At 45.3% G+C, this 17,821-nt stretch overlaps 1 protein-coding gene and 1 non-coding gene across 2 annotated transcripts in view; one reads left to right on the forward strand and one right to left on the reverse strand.

Moving 5' to 3' along the window:
- LOC126101173 (uncharacterized) overlaps nucleotides 1-17,821 on the reverse strand; it is a 378,608-nt gene that overhangs the window by 353,706 nt on the left and 7,081 nt on the right. The window lies entirely within an intron of this gene.
- Nucleotides 241-315, forward strand: Trnat-ugu (transfer RNA threonine (anticodon UGU)). The gene has a single exon. It is a non-coding gene; the product is annotated as a tRNA-Thr (tRNA).

Here is a 17,821-nt window from a genome sequence, read left to right on the forward strand (position 1 = left end):
ATGTCCGAAAGAACAGATACCATCTTCATATAGTTAAGGCTAACCAGCCATTGACCTTCTGTGCTGGATGCACACGCATTGCCCGAACTCTCACGGGATTCTGTAAGATTGTCTGCCGCGAGTAATGAGAGTACCACAGACAGGGGCACTACGACTGTAGTGTGTGGACATTAAGTTGAGATTGTGGGGCTCATGTGGAGTGTGCAAGGGATAAATCTCGGCAGTCGCACTATCCTCTGTGCCCTTTGTGGCTCAGATGGTTAGAGCGTCTGCCTTGTAAGCAGGAGATCCCGGGTTCGAGTCCCGGTAGGGGCACACATTTTCAACTGTCACCGTTGATGTACACTCCTGGAAACGGAAAAAAGAACACATTGACACCGCTGTGTCAGACCCACCATACTTGCTCCGGACACTGCGAGAGGGCTGTACAAGCAATGATCACACGCACGGCACAGCGGACACACCAGGAACCGCGGTGTTGGCCGTCGAATGGCGCTAGCTGCGCAGCATTTGTGCACCGCCGCCGTCAGTGTCAGCCAGTTTGCCGTGGCATACGGAGCTCCATCGCAGTCTTTAACACTGGCAGCATGCCGCGACAGCGTGGACGTGAACCGTATGTGCAGTTGACGGACTTTGAGCGAGGGCGTATAGTGGGCATGCGGGAGGCCGGGTGGACGTACCGCCGAATTGCTCAACACGTGGGGCGTGAGGTCTCCACAGTACATCGATGTTGTCGCCAGTGGTCGGCGGAAGGTGCACGTGCCCGTCGACCTGGGACCGGACCGCAGCGACGCACGGATGCACGCCAAGACCGTAGGATCCTACGCAGTGCCGTAGGGGACCGCACCGCCACTTGGGTAAATTCTGTACTTCCCACCTTTGCTCTCACTTTAACAGCTGGCATACTAATTGGTGCTACAGCAGCATTTGTGCACCGCCGCCGTCAGTGTCAGCCAGTTTGCCGTGGCATACGGAGCTCCATCGCAGTCTTTAACACTGGCAGCATGCCGCGACAGCGTGGACGTGAACCGTATGTGCAGTTGACGGACTTTGAGCGAGGGCGTATAGTGGGCATGCGGGAGGCCGGGTGGACGTACCGCCGAATTGCTCAACACGTGGGGCGTGAGGTCTCCACAGTACATCGATGTTGTCGCCAGTGGTCGGCGGAAGGTGCACGTGCCCGTCGACCTGGGACCGGACCGCAGCGACGCACGGATGCACGCCAAGACCGTAGGATCCTACGCAGTGCCGTAGGGGACCGCACCGCCACTTCCCAGCAAATTAGGGACACTGTTGCTCCTGGGGTATCGGCGAGGACCATTCGCAACCGTCTCCATGAAGCTGGGCTACGGTCCCGCACACCGTTAGGCCGTCTTCCGCTCACGCCCCAACATCGTGCAGCCCGCCTCCAGTGGTGTCGCGACAGGCGTGAATGGAGGGACGAATGGAGACGTGTCGTCTTCAGCGATGAGAGTCGCTTCTTCCTTGGTGCCAATGATGGTCGTATGCGTGTTTGGCGCCGTGCAGGTGAGCGCCACAATCAGGACTGCATACGACCGAGGCACACAGGGCCAACACCCGGCATCATGGTGTGGGGAGCGATCTCCTACACTGGCCGTACACCACTGGTGATCGTCGAGGGGACACTGAATAGTGCACGGTACATCCAAACCGTCATCGAACCCATCGTTCTACCATTCCTAGACCGGCAAGGGAACTTGCTGTTCCAACAGGACAATGCACGTCCGCATGTATCCCGTGCCACCCAACGTGCTCTAGAAGGTGTAAGTCAACTACCCTGGCCAGCAAGATCTCCGGATCTGTCCCCCATTGAGCATGTTTGGGACTGGATGAAGCGTCGTCTCACGCGGTCTGCACGTCCAGCACGAACGCTGGTCCAACTGAGGCGCCAGGTGGAAATGGCATGGCAAGCCGTTCCACAGGACTACATCCAGCATCTCTACGATCGTCTCCATGGGAGAATAGCAGCCTGCATTGCTGCGAAAGGTGGATATACACTGTACTAATGCCGACATTGTGCATGCTCTGTTGCCTGTGTCTATGTGCCTGTGGTTCTGTCAGTGTGATCATGTGACGTATCTGACCCCAGGAATGTGTCAATAAAGTTTGCCCTTCCTGGGACAATGAATTCACGGTGTTCTTATTTCAATTTCCAGGAGTGTATATCAACGCCTGTCGACAGCTTAGGGTCTCGATTTAATTACCATTTCAGGTTATGAAAAGGCTAGAACACATACACCTCCAAAGGCTCCGGTGAGGTGTTGTATGAATTTGTTTTCCTTCGTGAAGAAAGCTTTGACCGAAAGCTCAAATATTTGTCTTTTCGTCGGACCTGTCTGCAACTCAACATGTCATCTCCACACTGAGTAGCAATCCATTTTTCTCATGATACTGTAAATAAATAAAATGACGTAACGGTTCAGCGTCCGAAGCCTACCATACCTTTACACAACACGCAGCACAAGCACTCACTGGGGAAGGGAACTGGCGGTATGCTCTTCAAAGGGATCATCACGATATTCGTCTTGAGCGATTTACAGAAATCGCGGAAAACCTAAATTATGGCACGACGGGAACTTGAATCGCCGCGCCCTAGAATACGAGTACAGTGTCTCGTACCGTTGCGCCTCCTCATTGTCGGTAACAGACGCGGCAGCTACCACGCAATCGTCCGATGACCTGAGGCGGCGTACAGTTGGAAGATTGGAAGCAGCGTAATGACTGGCTGGCCCAACAACAAGGTCAGCATTCGTTCTTCGAGAAACCTGTAGGATATGGAAGGAGTACCAGCTAACGACAAATGTCTTGCGGAGATATGCATGAAGCCAATCACATCAGCCGCTGATCATCGATACATTCACGTGCATCAACATCTACGTGCTACAGCACTCACCAAATCGTTGGAGTAAAAAGCTAGTTGTGTTTCACAAGAACGATGTTTTCCTGTGTACCAGCAGACCGTTCTCTTCGAGGTAGTTGATACTGTTCGAATACAATATATGTTCGAAAATCCTGCTGCATATCGAAGTTACTGATATGGCCCTGTGATTTAATGGATTACTCCTATTCCCTTTCTTGAATACTGGCGAATTGTGCAACTTTCCATTCTTTGGGTACGGATCTTTCGGCGAGCGAGCGGTTGTATACGATTGTTAAATATAGAGCTATTGCTTCAGCATACTCTGAAATGATCCTAGCTGGTATACAGTCTCGACCGAAGACTTTCTTTTATTAAGTTATTTACTTACTCCGAGGATATCTACTACTAAGCTACCCATATTGACACCTGTTCCTGATTCGAATTCTCTAATATTTATTTCGTCTTCTTTAGTGAAGGATAAAGAATAACTACTGGTTGAGAATGGGCACGCAATCTGGAGTCTATGTTTTTAGTCCCCGTGGAAGTACATTTCGCGGCAAGGTAAACATCATATCGAATCTGAGGAAAATTTAAGTGGAACCGTTCAGCCCAGCTTAGAGTCGCTACATATCATTCGACTACGTAGCCTTAGATAACGATAATTAACAACGGGCCAAGGAGAGTTGTCTACACCCTACTCTATCATCTTCATATTGCAGATGCAACTTAAGTACCCTACAAACCTGCTTGCTTTAGCATTTAGCAAACTGTGAAATTAGCTGCAAGGTTAAAAAACGTACCAAATCCCAACGCAACTCCGTAGTACATAGCAAAGGGGCAAAAGTACGTCAGCAGGTGAGTTGTCACGTTTCGGACGTATTGGGGAAACAGAACGTCCGGATATATACAAGCAACGTACAATGGAAAATCGTTGATTCGAAAAGGATTCCCTGTAGTGGAGAGCAGTTTTCACAGAAATTCACAGAACTGATTTTTCAAAGACGCAAAAATGCATAAACGCATTAGGTACATTTTTAACGTCAGATGTCGATCTAGTGGCTGTAGAGATGCTACGTGTATTTATTGAATCAAAATTACAGCAGATGCTACTGGAAAATAATGGATGATGTTGTTGTTGTTGTGGTCTTCAGTCCAGAGAGAGGTTTGATGCAGCTCTCCACGCTCCTCTATCATGTGCAAGCTTCTTCATCTCCCAGTACCTACTGCAACCTACACCCTTCTGAATATGCCTAGTGTATTCATCTCTTGGTCTCCCTCTATGGTTTTCACCCTCCACGCTGCCCTCCAATACTAAATTGGTGATCCCTTGATACCTCGGGACATGTCCTACCAATCGGTCCCTTCTTCTAGTCAAGTTGTGCCACAAATTCTTCTTCTCCCCTATTCTATTCAGTACCTCCTCATTAGTTATGTGATCTACCCATCTAAACATCAGTATTCTTCTGTAGCACATTTTGAAATCTTCTATTCTCTTCTTGTCTAAACTATTTATTGTCCACGTTTCACTTCCATACAATGGCTACACTCCATACAAATACTTTCAGAAAAGACTTCCTGACAAATCTATACTCGATGTTAACAAATTTCTCTTCTTCAGAAACGCTTCCCTTGCCAGTCCACATTTTATATGATCTCTACTTCGACCATCATCAGTTATTTTGTTCCCCAAATAGCATACTCCTTTACTAAGTGTCTCATTTCCTAATCTAATTCCCTCAGCATCGCCCGATTTAATTCGACTACATTCCATTATCCTCGTTTTGCTGTTGTTGATGTTCATCTTATATCCTCCCTTCAAGACACCATCCATTCCGTTCAACTGCTCTTCCAAGTCCTTTGCTGTCTCTGACAGAATTACAATGTCATCGGCGAACCTCATAGTTTTATTTCTTCTCCATGGATTTTAATACCTACTCCGAATTTTTCTTTTGTTTCCCTTACTGCTTGCTCAATGTACAGATTGAATAACATCGGGGATAGGCTACAACCCTGTCTCACTCCCTTCCGAACCACTGCTTCCCTTTCATGCCCCTCGACTCTCGTAACTGCAATCTGGTTTCTGTAAATAGCCTTTCGCTCCCTGTACTTTATCCCCGCCACCTTCTACATCTACCTCTCCATCTGCGTCTGCATCTGTGTGATAACTCTTCTATTTACAATAAAGTGCCTGGCAGAGGGTTCAATGAACCACCTTCAAGCTATCTCTACCGTTCCACTCTCGAACGGCGCGCGGGAAAAAAGAGCACTTAAATTTTTCTGTGCGAGCCCTGATATATTTTATCTTGACGATCATTTCTCCCTGTGTAGGTGTAGAACTTTAAAGAGAGTATTCCAGTCAACATTGTCAAAAGCTTTCTCTAACACTAAGATAAGCATAGGGTCAGTATTGCCTTACGTGTTCTAACATTTCTACGGAATCCAAACAGATCTTCCCTGAGGTCGGCTTCTACCAGTTTTTCCATTCGTCTGTAAGGAATTCGTGTTAGTATTTTGCAACCGTGACTTATTAAATTGACAGTTCGATAATTTTCACACCTGTCAACACCTGCTTTCTTTGGAATTGGAATTATTACATTCTTCTTGAAGTCTTGGGGTATTTCGCCTGTCTCATACATCTTGCTCACCAGATGGTAGAGTTTTGTCATGGCTGGCTATCCCAAAGCTATCAGTAGTTCTAATGGAATGTTGTCTACTTCCGGGGCCTCGTTTCGACTTAGGTCTTTCAGTGCTCTATCAAGTTCTTCACGCATTACCATACCTCCTATTTAATCATCTACGTTCTCTTCCATTTCCATTATATTGCCCTCAAGTACATCGTTCTTGGATAGACCCCCTATTTACTCCTTTCACCTTTATGCTTTCCCTTACTTGCTTAGAACTAGTTTTCCATTCGAACTCTTGATAATCATACAAGTGTTTGTCTTGTCTCCAAGGGTATCTATCTTGCCCCTAGTGATATATGCCGCTACATCCTTACACTTGTCCTCTAGCCATCCCTGCTTAGCCATTTTGCACTTCCTGTCGATCTCATTTTTGAGACGTTTGTATTCCTTTTCGCCTGCTGCATGCATATGGAGTGTTAAATGCGCCGCGGACGGACGAGCCCCAAGTTTTTCGTTAACAGAATTGTGTCTGAGGAGTGCCTTATTTCTAGCGAGCCTGGCTGTAGCGTGAAATGCGCAGTGGGATTTTCTGGAACGCGCTATTCGCGCGCAAAGTTATCAGGAACATGTCATGGTGTGCGCCGTTGTATTGTGTTGTCAAACATTAAAAAGCGCCGCCTGTCGCGACGAACACGGCGCTAGCTTCGATAACTTTTCACTACGAATCGCGGTGTCGACGTTTCACGATACACGTCAATTACGGCACCTCTGCAACACCCCATCACGAGCGCAGCTATTTGCGAGACTGAAGTCCCAGCATTAAGTGTTCCGCGATTTGTTCTTCGTGTAACACTGATAAAATCTGAGATTGAAAATATTAGTGATTTCTTACTGAAAATTAAGCAGCAACCAGCTGCTGTTCATTCTACTTATTCGTGGTACAAGGGGCAAGTTCTTCGTATCCCGTCCCATTTTCTACAGATTATAACACTATTATTGCATCAGTCATCTAATTTATAAAAAAAATTGTGTTTAAAATTTGCCATAATGTAAATGTAATATGCAAATCCTATATTGAAAGTGTGATATGTGGTGTTAAGAGTGTTGTGCTAATGAACGTTTTTAACTTATGCACAGAAATATGTGAAACATATAATTCAGTATTTTGTCATGGATTAATGAAATGAAAAAGTTCTTATATGTAATTTTATGTATTTGGGACAATGCGTCGGACATGTGTTATGTAAAGCATGGAGTGTTTTTGTACTGTAACGAAGTCTTATGCCTTGCGTGGAAATGGTTGCACAATAGCCTCCGATGACGACTGTTTAATTATTTAATCATTACCGCAAGTTGTTGGGCTATGCTATTGATGTTCAAGCGACGCCAAGAAGAATTCATCAGTCCATACTTCAAGAAACTTGTACGCCGTACCACGGATAGTGTAGCCGCCATTACAATTCGTCACACCCAACGACTACAGCCAATGACTTACCAACCACATAATGAGCTGCAGAAGCGTGAACCATTAATTCAAAATAACTTTTTGTATAATTATTGTGTTCAACACAACATTGGGTTCATTCTGTTATTTTATTCCTAATCTTTCACAGGATGTTTCAGAAGTGAGGGTCAATCTTCAGGGAACGATCATCCCAAACCAAAAAGTCAAGTAAATATGGGCTCTAAAACGCATACCTTAAGAGCTACGAGCAGCAATATCTTCGATACTGCGAAACAAATCTCTTCTACTGCAAGCTCTTTGCCCCCAATATTTTGGGATGTGGTCGTATGGACCAAAACAAGAAAAAATGTTCAGTAAACATGTGCTCTAAAATGTATACCTTAAAAGCTAGGAGTACTTTTTCAGCTTCGCTACTTTGTAACAACTTCTAATAAACTAGTGCTCCTAACTTTTCAGGTACTCATTTTAAAGCGCACGTTTACTGTACTTTTTCCTTGTTTTGGTTCATACTACCACTTCCGAGACGCGCGGAGTGGCCGCACGGTTAGAGCAGCCATGTGACGGATTGCGCGGCCCCTCCCGCCGGAGGTTCGAGTCCTCGAATGTGTTGTTCTTAGCGTAAGTTAGAGTTAGCTTAAATAGTGCGTAAGTCGAGGGGCCGATGACCTCAGCAGTATGCTCTCTTAGCAAAGCAAAGAGCTTGCAGTTGAAGAGATTCGTTTCACAGTATCTAAGATCATAATTGCTAATAGCTCTTAAGACATGCGTTTTAGAATCTGTTTTTCATGACTTTTGATTCTGAATGATCATTCCTCTCATATCCCTGAAGATTGACCACCACTTATGAATCAAACTGTATAGGATCCATTCCCTGTGTTTGATTATTCCGAGCAAATCTGTTACAAAAACATTTGAAATGTCTTATTCAGTATCTAAACGCACTAATTTTCATCTCTGAAAATACTTGCTGTGTGCTAACCTTTAAAGTACAATTAAATGTACTGTATGAGTTACGTAGTAGAAGTGCTGGAGTGAAATTTTCCTGAAGTACTCAAGTAGATGTTTTCAGACAAATTTCACGATTTTAATATTCTTATTATCTTTGTGGTAATAAGTAAAGTGAAAATGAATAAGTAAGTCTTGCTCAAAAGACAAACTTGTCATGCATATATACTGGAGTTTTGCAAATTTAAGTTTTGAGTAGAGATAAAATTCTTTCAGTTATAAAATTCAGTAAAGTACAAAGATTTATAAAAGGAAAGTTTCTTATGTGGCTCAGTAGCACTGAAATAGGGTTGCACAAAAAATACTGAACGGCAATACAGAATGACCACACCCTATCTTTGGCTCTTTGGCTTTTAACAGATCGTTTGGTAAGGGAAAAGTATAAATGAATTGTCTCAAATTTAAATGCATGTATTATGGTATTACAATATTTAAATATTTAATTTGTTGGTTATACAAAATGCAAATATGGAAGTTCACCCCAGCCAGTTTTTTTTAACACAGTGATGACTAAAAATTCGTGGCTTTTCTAAATCAAAATATATATATGTATGTGGGTGTAGCAGGTAAAAGATTCCTGTGTCTTTTCTCAGAACCATATCCTGAAAAATTATATTCATTTCTGACGTTATGTTAGGGAACAGCAACTAAAGCATTTCTTTGCCTGGATAGGCTGGTGCGTAAATCCGTTAGAGAAACCACTTAATGAACTTGATACAGACGGATTCTAGATTCAGTATTATCCCATTTTACTGAGTTTCTTTCTAACAGCTAGAAAACCTTTAGGAAAAGGAACTAACTGTCTGATTTCCGTATCTGTTGGTCATACAACACGGTTAAATGCTGAAAAAGGGATAACATTATACGTCAGGTGTATACTGCATACACAATTCCCAGTATAATACTGTTGTACGGAGCGTTTCCCATAGCAGGACTACTTGTTCTATTGGAATACAGTGTTACAGCACCTGGAGGTATTGGGCGTTCTGTGGTTCTCCACACAGCATGTGGTGTTTCATTCTTCAGGTAGTGGCATTTGTCGTCGATTCCCTTACATTTCGAGAGCACAATCTGAAGTCTCTCTAAATTTTTCCATATACGAACGAGACGGATCGTGATTTTTCGTCTGGTGGGATGTTAATTCTCAGTCCTCCATTTATGAAACATGTTTGCTTCGCAATTTCCATTTATGTATCATGGTAAGCGACCGCGACGTGAACTGAGTGTGGTTCTTGCTGGTTGGTTACTGTATAAAAGAGTGCCTAGGGTGTGTAACTTGTTCTTTACCTCTGCAGAAACTTCTCTTATTATGCGCCAATATGCCACACCGAGGTTCTATGTTAGGATTGCAGTTGCCTTGAGACCTCAACAAATCAGTGAAAACACTTTACTTAGGGCTACGCCAACGTGTTTTATATGAGATGATGTACCTACGAAGAACAGCATACGCGCCAGATTAAAACAGAGCGCAATCTGTATGTGCTAACTCATGACGGTTGTGTTCCCCAGATTCTCCCATTTATCTTTAGGAGACAGTTTGGTCACAGATGCATTTAAATCACTAATCACAACCAACATGTACTATAATGTGTCGCTTGTGCACTTCTGTGTTCGTGCATTAAAGCAACCTTTGGTGTACAGCATGAACGACGGAACTCAGCGCTCCGAGTTCCAGAGCACTATAAAAAGATCAAACGAGACTCCTTCAGAGAAGAATCTTACTGCGGCCGAAGTAGCCGGCTGCCGTTCTTTGTCGGTTCCACGAACTCTGCGGGCACAGTAGTAATAGTAGTAGTAGCAGTGGGTTTTTTTGGGCGCACGACGGCAAGGTCTTCAGCGCCCGCTCAGTAACATAGTGAGACGGGTGTCAAGAAAATACTCAGAACAGTAAGATAAAATAGAACATAAAACACAGGTAACAAGCTTTGAAAAAATATGTGCCTACCCACACCAAAGCGTGGGACGAAGCATGTCGTCAGCAGTAAAACATGGACAACACAGGAATAAAGTGATAGAGGCAACTAAAACAATGTAGCAGATGGAAGTGGCTGGCTGACCGCAAGGAAAAAGGGAGGAGTCACCCACTCTGCAATACACTAAAACCTCCAGCCTAAAAGTTTAGGCATACAGTCCAGACACACAACAAAACTTTAAAACCCTAGACACACACGTCTCATCGCCATCTGTGTATATTTTCTGCACCTATTCATCAGACTGAAATCTACTTTCTGTCAACATGGGCAACCCGTAAGATGACTTATTTCTAGGGCTTCTGTATTGTTTCAAAAGGTTTAGTCCCACACTTCACTTCAGTTTAGTTCCTCTCGTGTCATTTTTTAGACGACTATCTTTCCATATAACGTTGCACGCAATCGCTCCACACCCATAACGCTGACATTCAACGTCGTGGTCTCGTCAACTGGTGGAGACTGGTGGTGACTCATTCGTTAATCAATACGACGGTCTCACCATGTAATATACACTGATCAGCCAGAACATTATGACCACCTACCTAATAGCCAGGATCGAACAACAGCGACGACGTGTCGTGGCACGGAAGCAATGAGGCCTTGGTAGGTTGCTTGAGGGAGTTGGCACCACATCTGCACACATATCACCTAATTTTCGCGAATTCCGTGGATGAGCACGACAAGTTCTGACACCAAGTTCAATCAGATCTCAGACGCGTTCGATCGGGTTCAGAACTCGCCATTGTGTTCCTCGAACTACTCCATCACACTCCTGGCCTTATGACATGGCACAGTATCTTGTTGAAAACTGCTACTACCGTAGGGAAACATGAACGTCATGAAGGGGTGTACGTAGTATGCAACCAGTATGATAGCCCTTGGCTGCATGACGCCTTGCAGGAACTACTGCACCCATGTATGTCCACGCGAATGTTCACCAGAGCACAACGGAGCCGCCGCCAGCTTCTCTCCGCCCGCCGTACGGGTGTCAAGGAGCTATTCCATTCAAAGACGACGGATTGACGCCATCCTATCGGCATGATGGGGGAGGCATCGGACCATGATAAGCTCTGCTACTGCGCGCGTCGAGTACCGACGGTCACGTGCCCGTTTCAGTCGTAGTTGCCGATGTCGTGGTGTTAACAGAGGCGCATGCGCGGGCCGTCGGTTACGGGGCCAATCGTTAGCAGTGTTCGGAGCACTGTGTGTTCAGACACACTTGTACTCTGCTCAGCATTAAAGTCTAATGCTACTTCTCTCACAGTTCGCCGCTTGTCCTGTTTTTACCAGTCTGTCCACCGTATGAAAAATGAAATGATCGTATGGCATTTATTGGCCGGGATATCCCCTTCGGGGTTCGGCCGTCGTATTGCAAGTATTTTTAGTTGACGCCACTTCGGAGACTTGCATTTCAATGATGATGAAAATGACGGACACACAAAACCCAGTCCCCTGCCGGGAATCGAACCCGGGCCCCCTTGCGTGGTAGGCGGTTACGCTACTGCTGCGCCTATGACGTCCAACGTTTGTGATGAGGGGTGGCCGTCCAAGCCCACAACGTCTGGACGTAGTTTCACCTTGCCACTAGTTGAAGATCCTCACCATAGCACTCCTCGAACACCACACACGTCTTGTAGTTTGCGAAATGCTCATGCCGAGCCTCCGGGCCCATCACAATCTGCCCTGGTCAAACTCAGTTACATCGCGCGCCTTCTCCATTCTCCACACGGAGAATGATACTACTTACCCTGTGCGTGTGTATGGCCAGCGATCATTCCCCGCAACGTGACGCTGCTATCGCCCGGACGGATTTATATAGATAGGCCAGTCAGTGCTCATAATTGTCTGGCTGATCAGTGTATGCTTACCAAAGTACTATAAATACTCTTAATTTCTTTCTGACAGTATTTCAGTTTTTTTATTTTAAACTAAACCAACGAAATCTGAGTGGTCCAAAGGGATACAAGGGTACCAATAAAAATGAACGAGGGACAATATGAAAACACTAAGATTGCTGGAACAGTAGTGACGTCCACATCCTGACGAGTTGAAATTTATTATCTACGTAAGGTTTAACGTCCCGCTGATGAGATAAATCATGAGAAAGACAACCTATAGAAAAAAGCTCATCTAGTCTTCTGAGGTGACAATCAGCGTAATCTACAACAATGCTGTGATAAAACAACTACAAATAAAAAAAATTAGCTTGTACGAGTACGTACGGGATGATTATAACTGAAGTGCAGCTTCTCAGAGGTCCGGTGTGGTGTGTAATCATCGCATGGCGGCGAAATTTGGTATATTTTCTAATGCGTTAATGCAGATCTGATGTATGCTGGAAAAAAATTAATTCCAATTTTGATCACTAGGTGAAAAATCTAGCTTTGTGAATGCAAGAATACGTAACGGATTAGGAACGGACGTTGGCAGAAGAGGTCAAATAAATGAGAATGGCATAATATTGCTTTTATTATTAACAGCTGCTTACACTGTTTGTTCTATGTGAACACCGGAGAATTCGACGAGTTGCTGCACAGTTCCAGATTTGCACCTAGTGGCCAAAATCGGAACTAATTTTTCCCAGCGTAAATCTTTCGCATTAAGATATTAGCGTTGTATCAAGTTGCACGCCCATTCTTCCTGCAGAGCTGCTCGCAAGTGTCGTGAATGCTGACGGCAAGCAGTTTGTCTCCGTAGTCCATCCTAGAAATGCTCTGTGGGATTCAAATCGGGAGAGCTAGCAAGCCAAGCCATGCGTGCAATATCTTCCGTTTGCAAGAAAACATCAACCACCCTGCTCTGTGAGGTCGAGCATTATCGTCCATTAATACGAAGTCTGGGCCCATAGCACCTTGCAACAATGGCAAATGAGGTCCCAAGATCTCGTCACGGTACCTGACGGCAGTTAAACCTTGCCGATTCACCCGTACAATTTCATGAAGGGTTCGAGTGATAAACATAAACCCTGCCCACACCTTTAGGGTTCCTCCTCGATATAGGTTCTTTCACAATGTTTGGGTCCCGAAATCGTGTTCCACGGTTCTCTCCAGAAGCGAATCCACCGAAAATCGCTCTCCAGACTAAATCGGGACTCATCTCTGAAAATAACATTGGCCCACTGTTCGATCGTCCAGGTGGCGTATTTATGACTTCACTCTAGACGTTCTCTTCTGTGAAGACGCGTCAGAGGTTGACACACAGCAGGTCTCCGACAATAAAGGCCACTCCACCGAAGCCTCCTGCACACAGTTTGCCTCGATACAGCACGTCCAATGGATCTGCGAGCTCACATGTCAGTTACTGTGCAGTACTAAGGCGGTACTGACGTGCCCTTACAGCCTAATAACAGTCCTTTCTTCTTAAGTCACACGAGGCCGGCCCTGCCCAGGTCTACGGGATACAGTTTCTGTCTCTATGAACAGTCGCCACAGGCTAGAAACAGAACGATACACATTAAGACATCGGGCCACATCAGTTTGCGACTGTCCTGCTTCTTTTCTTTCCACTGTCCTCCAGCGCAGAGTCTGGTAGACATCTTCTCTGTGCCATACTATTCCGTCTGTGACTGTGTACACAGGAACTGCAGATATGGCGCTACCCGGCAAACACTACCTCGTTTCATAGGTGCCCTGATGTCATCGTTGGCATGGTTGCCTGTTGACCGGAATGCCATCTTCCGTGCACAGAACATTCGTACGGGCAACTGGTTGACAGTTTGTATGATTATATCGTTAATTAGTCATAGGACGGGGAAATAGCGGTTTGTTGCTTTAATTTTGGACACCAGTGTAGTTTAACTAGAGTCATTTACGGTAGTTCTTTTAAGCGCTGAACTCACTTCCTTTCCCTAAGCTTTTGTAATCTCGTATAGTTCTGGTTACATAAATTTGCCTTATGGGCTAGCTTTTGAAGTAAGGAGTGCTGTGAATGTGACAGGTCCGGCGTAACGAGCTCGGGGAGGGTGGAGAAGGGGGAGGGAGGGGGGGCGGGTGCTGGGCACGCTGGTCGCTGGATAAAGAGAGGGAGAATAGCTGCAGCTATAGCGTGTTCCTCTTATCGGGGGATAGAAGTCGCTTTGCCGAACGGAGACCAGAAGAGGCCACCGTCCACTCAGAGGCCGGCCTGTAGAATGGCCGAGATAAAAAAGAAAGCCATAGTTTCAGATGACGGAACTCTTTCAGTAGGTTGTTAAGAGAAATACTTGGCTGATAAGCATCAACACAGTTCTGACCTACTTAATGTCCGTAAAGAAACATGTACGCCACTGGTGGTCTGTAGCGACATGTGGGAGTATTGCTGAGCGCGTTTTGTTAGCGGGAAAACAGGGGCAAACTGCGCGTTAGAGACTTGAAAAGTAGTAGACATGGAAAGGAGTTGCGGGATAGATTTAGACGTCACAGACAGGAGACGGAGGCTAAGCTGCGGCTGCACTCAACTCGCTGAGTCGCGGTGTCTTGACTATGCTCACATTGCACTGATGACTATGCGAAGCGTGCGTGCAGCTCCGACATACTTCGACAAGCGAGAGTACTGTAGTTCAATTTCAAGTTACGTTTCACTGTCCCAAATTCGTCAGTGCTTCCTGAGATCTTTAGGATTCTGGGGTTTAGTTCGAGATACTCATTGTGATCTTCATAGTCCAGTTGTAGAACATTTCACACAAACAGATGCGAGATTTTTAAGGAAATCCACCTCTTTCAGTAACCATACCAACTCAGATCTTTGATTTGTAAATCTCTTGTAAAGTTCACGTCCTCATGATAATGAAGTCCCATTCTCCGAGGAGCGGAGGGGACGATGCGGGAAACCCGCACCGCTGTACTAGACAAGGTCCTAGTGGAGGTGGTTTGCCATTGCCTTCCTCCGACCGTAATGGGGATGAATGATTATGATGAAGACGACACAACACCCAGTCATCTCGAGGCAGGAAAAATCCCTGACCCCGCCGGGAATCGAACCCGGGACCCCGTGCACGGCATGCGAGAACGCTACCGCAAGACCACGAGCTGCGGACCACGTCCACGTAATCCAGAATGAGATTTTCACTCTGCAGCGGAGTGTGCGCTGATATGAAACTTCCTGGCAGATTAAAACTGTGTGCCCGACCGAGACTCGAACTCGGGACCTTTGCCTTTCGCGGGCAAGTGCTCTACCAACTGAGCTACCCAAGCACGACTCACGCCCCGTCCTCATAGCTTTACTTCCGCCAGTACCTCGTCTCCTACCTTCCAAACTTTACAGAAGCTCTCCTGTGAAGAGCACTTGCCCGCGAAAGGCAAAGGTTCCGAGTTCGAGTCTCTGTTCGGCACACAGTTTTAATATGCCAGGAAGTTTCACGTCCACATAATGTTGTTTATTGCTTTACAATTACAACTCTCTTTTATACATGGCCCAGTAACATTAACGTGAGAACCGCCAGGTTCGACGTAAACGTGCAATAACCACTCACAGTTGACAGAATTGGCAATAAAGCGTTTTGCTAAGGGGGGAGGGGGGGGGAGTGGAGGTCGACTTTATGGGAAGAGTGGAAGCATTTCCGAACCAGCTGTCTAAACTGTTGGTGCGCCGCTGTGTTTAAAGTATACTGTGGGTGGCGAACTGGCGCTGTCCAAAAGCGGCGCCGAGGCAACTGTGGTGCACCAAGGGCCTTAGATGACAGGGGTGAACGACGGCTGTGGAGATGTGTACAGGCGAACAGACGTGCAACTTCTGAGCAACTGACCGCCCAGATGAACCAAGGGGTTACCAACAGCGTCTGATCAACTACCCACGGGCTGCACTCACGCGGACTCCTGTTCATGAACGACGAAGGTTGGAATTTGGATGGCACTGCCGCAGCTGGACATCCACTGAATGGCGACAGGTGGCCTTTCCAAATGAATTACGTTTTATCGTACGGAGCGTGTAACGCTAAAAGCAAACACCCTGTAACAATTTCGGGCCGGAGGAGGGAGCGTAATGGTCTGGGGAATGTTTTCGTGACCTTCCCTGAGTGATCTCATTCTGGAATGCACTACTGATCAACACAACTACGCATCTATCCTCGTAGACCATGTCCACCACTACATACAATTTGTTTCATCCTCGCCATGATGGCATCTATCGGTAGAACAATGCAACGTGTCTCACGTCTCGCAGTTTACGAGCATTGTTCGAAAGCATCAGTGACGTGTTCACTGTGCTCCCCTGGTCACCAAATTCCCCGAAATTAAACTAATCGAGAATCTGTGGGGCCAACGCGATTGGACAGTTCGCGCCAATGATCCTCAACTGATAAACCTAATGCAATGGGTACGGCACTGGAGTCAGCAAGACTAACCATCCCTGATGGTATCTTTCAGCACCTCAGTGACACGCTTCCTGCACCTCCGCACTGCAAAAGGTGGTTATTCAGACTTTTAACAGGTGGTCACATTCATGAAACTAGACTGTGTCATAAACCGCAGTGTACACTTAAATGTTGAGTTCATCATCACATGCACTCACTTTCAATATTATTTTAATAACCCACCTTCTGATTCGCTTGCCGGCCGTGCGCTTCAGTCTGGAACCGCGCGACTGCTACGGTCGCAGGTTCGAATCCTGCCTCGGGCATGGATGTGTGTGATGTCCTTAGGTTAGTTAGGTTTAAGTAGTTCTAGGTTCTAGGGGACTGATGACCTCAGTTGTTAAGTCCCATAGTACCCAGAACCATTTTTTTGATTCGCTTCTAGTGCCTAAATAAATTAATGCGTTACTAATTCTGTTGCGTACATTATAAATAGTACTGGGCTTCAAGGATGTGCCTGATTCATAATTAATTCAGATTCAGTTAGATTTCACATTCACACAGAGTGGTTTTGCACTTATTACCACTTGATGGCGGATCACTTTCCACTTAAATGGAATGTTGCCTCATCACTGAACATTAAACGTGAATGGAAATCAATCTTCTACGTGCACGCCCAGAATGAATCCATGAAACTCTAGATGTTATTTATGATCGTCACGAACGGTTTGTACCCATTGAATCCTGTGTGGTTTGAATCACAAACGTCGCAACTAAACATGTCAGACAGACGCATGTAGAATGGTTAACACTGTGCTGGCACGAATAGGCTTCTGTGGTCTACCTCCAAATTCTGTTGAATGCGCGCCACGTCTTAAGCGCGCACGCGGAGGCGACCTACGCACTTCCCTTACATAAATGAACAAGTGTCACGAACCCGCTCCTGTCAACTTCGAATGCTTTAAGGCGATTGGTTCATGAACACAAGGGAAAGTCTTGAAAAATTTGTCACTTTTCTAAATAGTGTAGCTCAAAGAATAACAGTTGTAAGTCCTTGTAATGCTTACCATCTTTTAACAGATCTTTTGGGACCATTTTGGTGTTTGAATCACAGCTGTCGCCCTTTTTCTGAATTTTATTTAGTGTTGCAAGTAAAATAAAGCATGTTAATTATTTATGTACAGCATAGGCACACACATTTCGAAATTAAAACACAGTAGAAGTTTCATTTGTTCTCTAAGGTCTTTAGACTATAATCTTTAAAGTAGGCTTTTTAAAAGATAATGCTGTCATAAATTATGATTCAAAAATTTTTTGATAATGATTATCAAAAATTTCAGTAATTAACTCAGTTTTTCGTTAGAAAGTATAATTTTCAAATTTAAGGCATAAGAATATTCACTTTTTAGTTGAGTATGTATTAAGACAGTACACAAAATTTCAGCCCTCTCTTTAATAGTTTTTAACCAACGTGTATCGGAAGATCAAATTCCAAACTTCCGAGAAATCCAAATTACAGTTAAAACTTTTTTCTCTAACTGCCGTGCACAACACTGACACTTCCCAAGTCCATATTCATCTTGTTTCTGGTAGTGCTCTCCCTCTCTT

The sequence above is a fragment of the Schistocerca cancellata genome, chromosome 9, assembly GCF_023864275.1.
Source record: "Schistocerca cancellata isolate TAMUIC-IGC-003103 chromosome 9, iqSchCanc2.1, whole genome shotgun sequence".
NCBI classification, from domain to species: domain Eukaryota; kingdom Metazoa; phylum Arthropoda; class Insecta; order Orthoptera; family Acrididae; genus Schistocerca; species Schistocerca cancellata.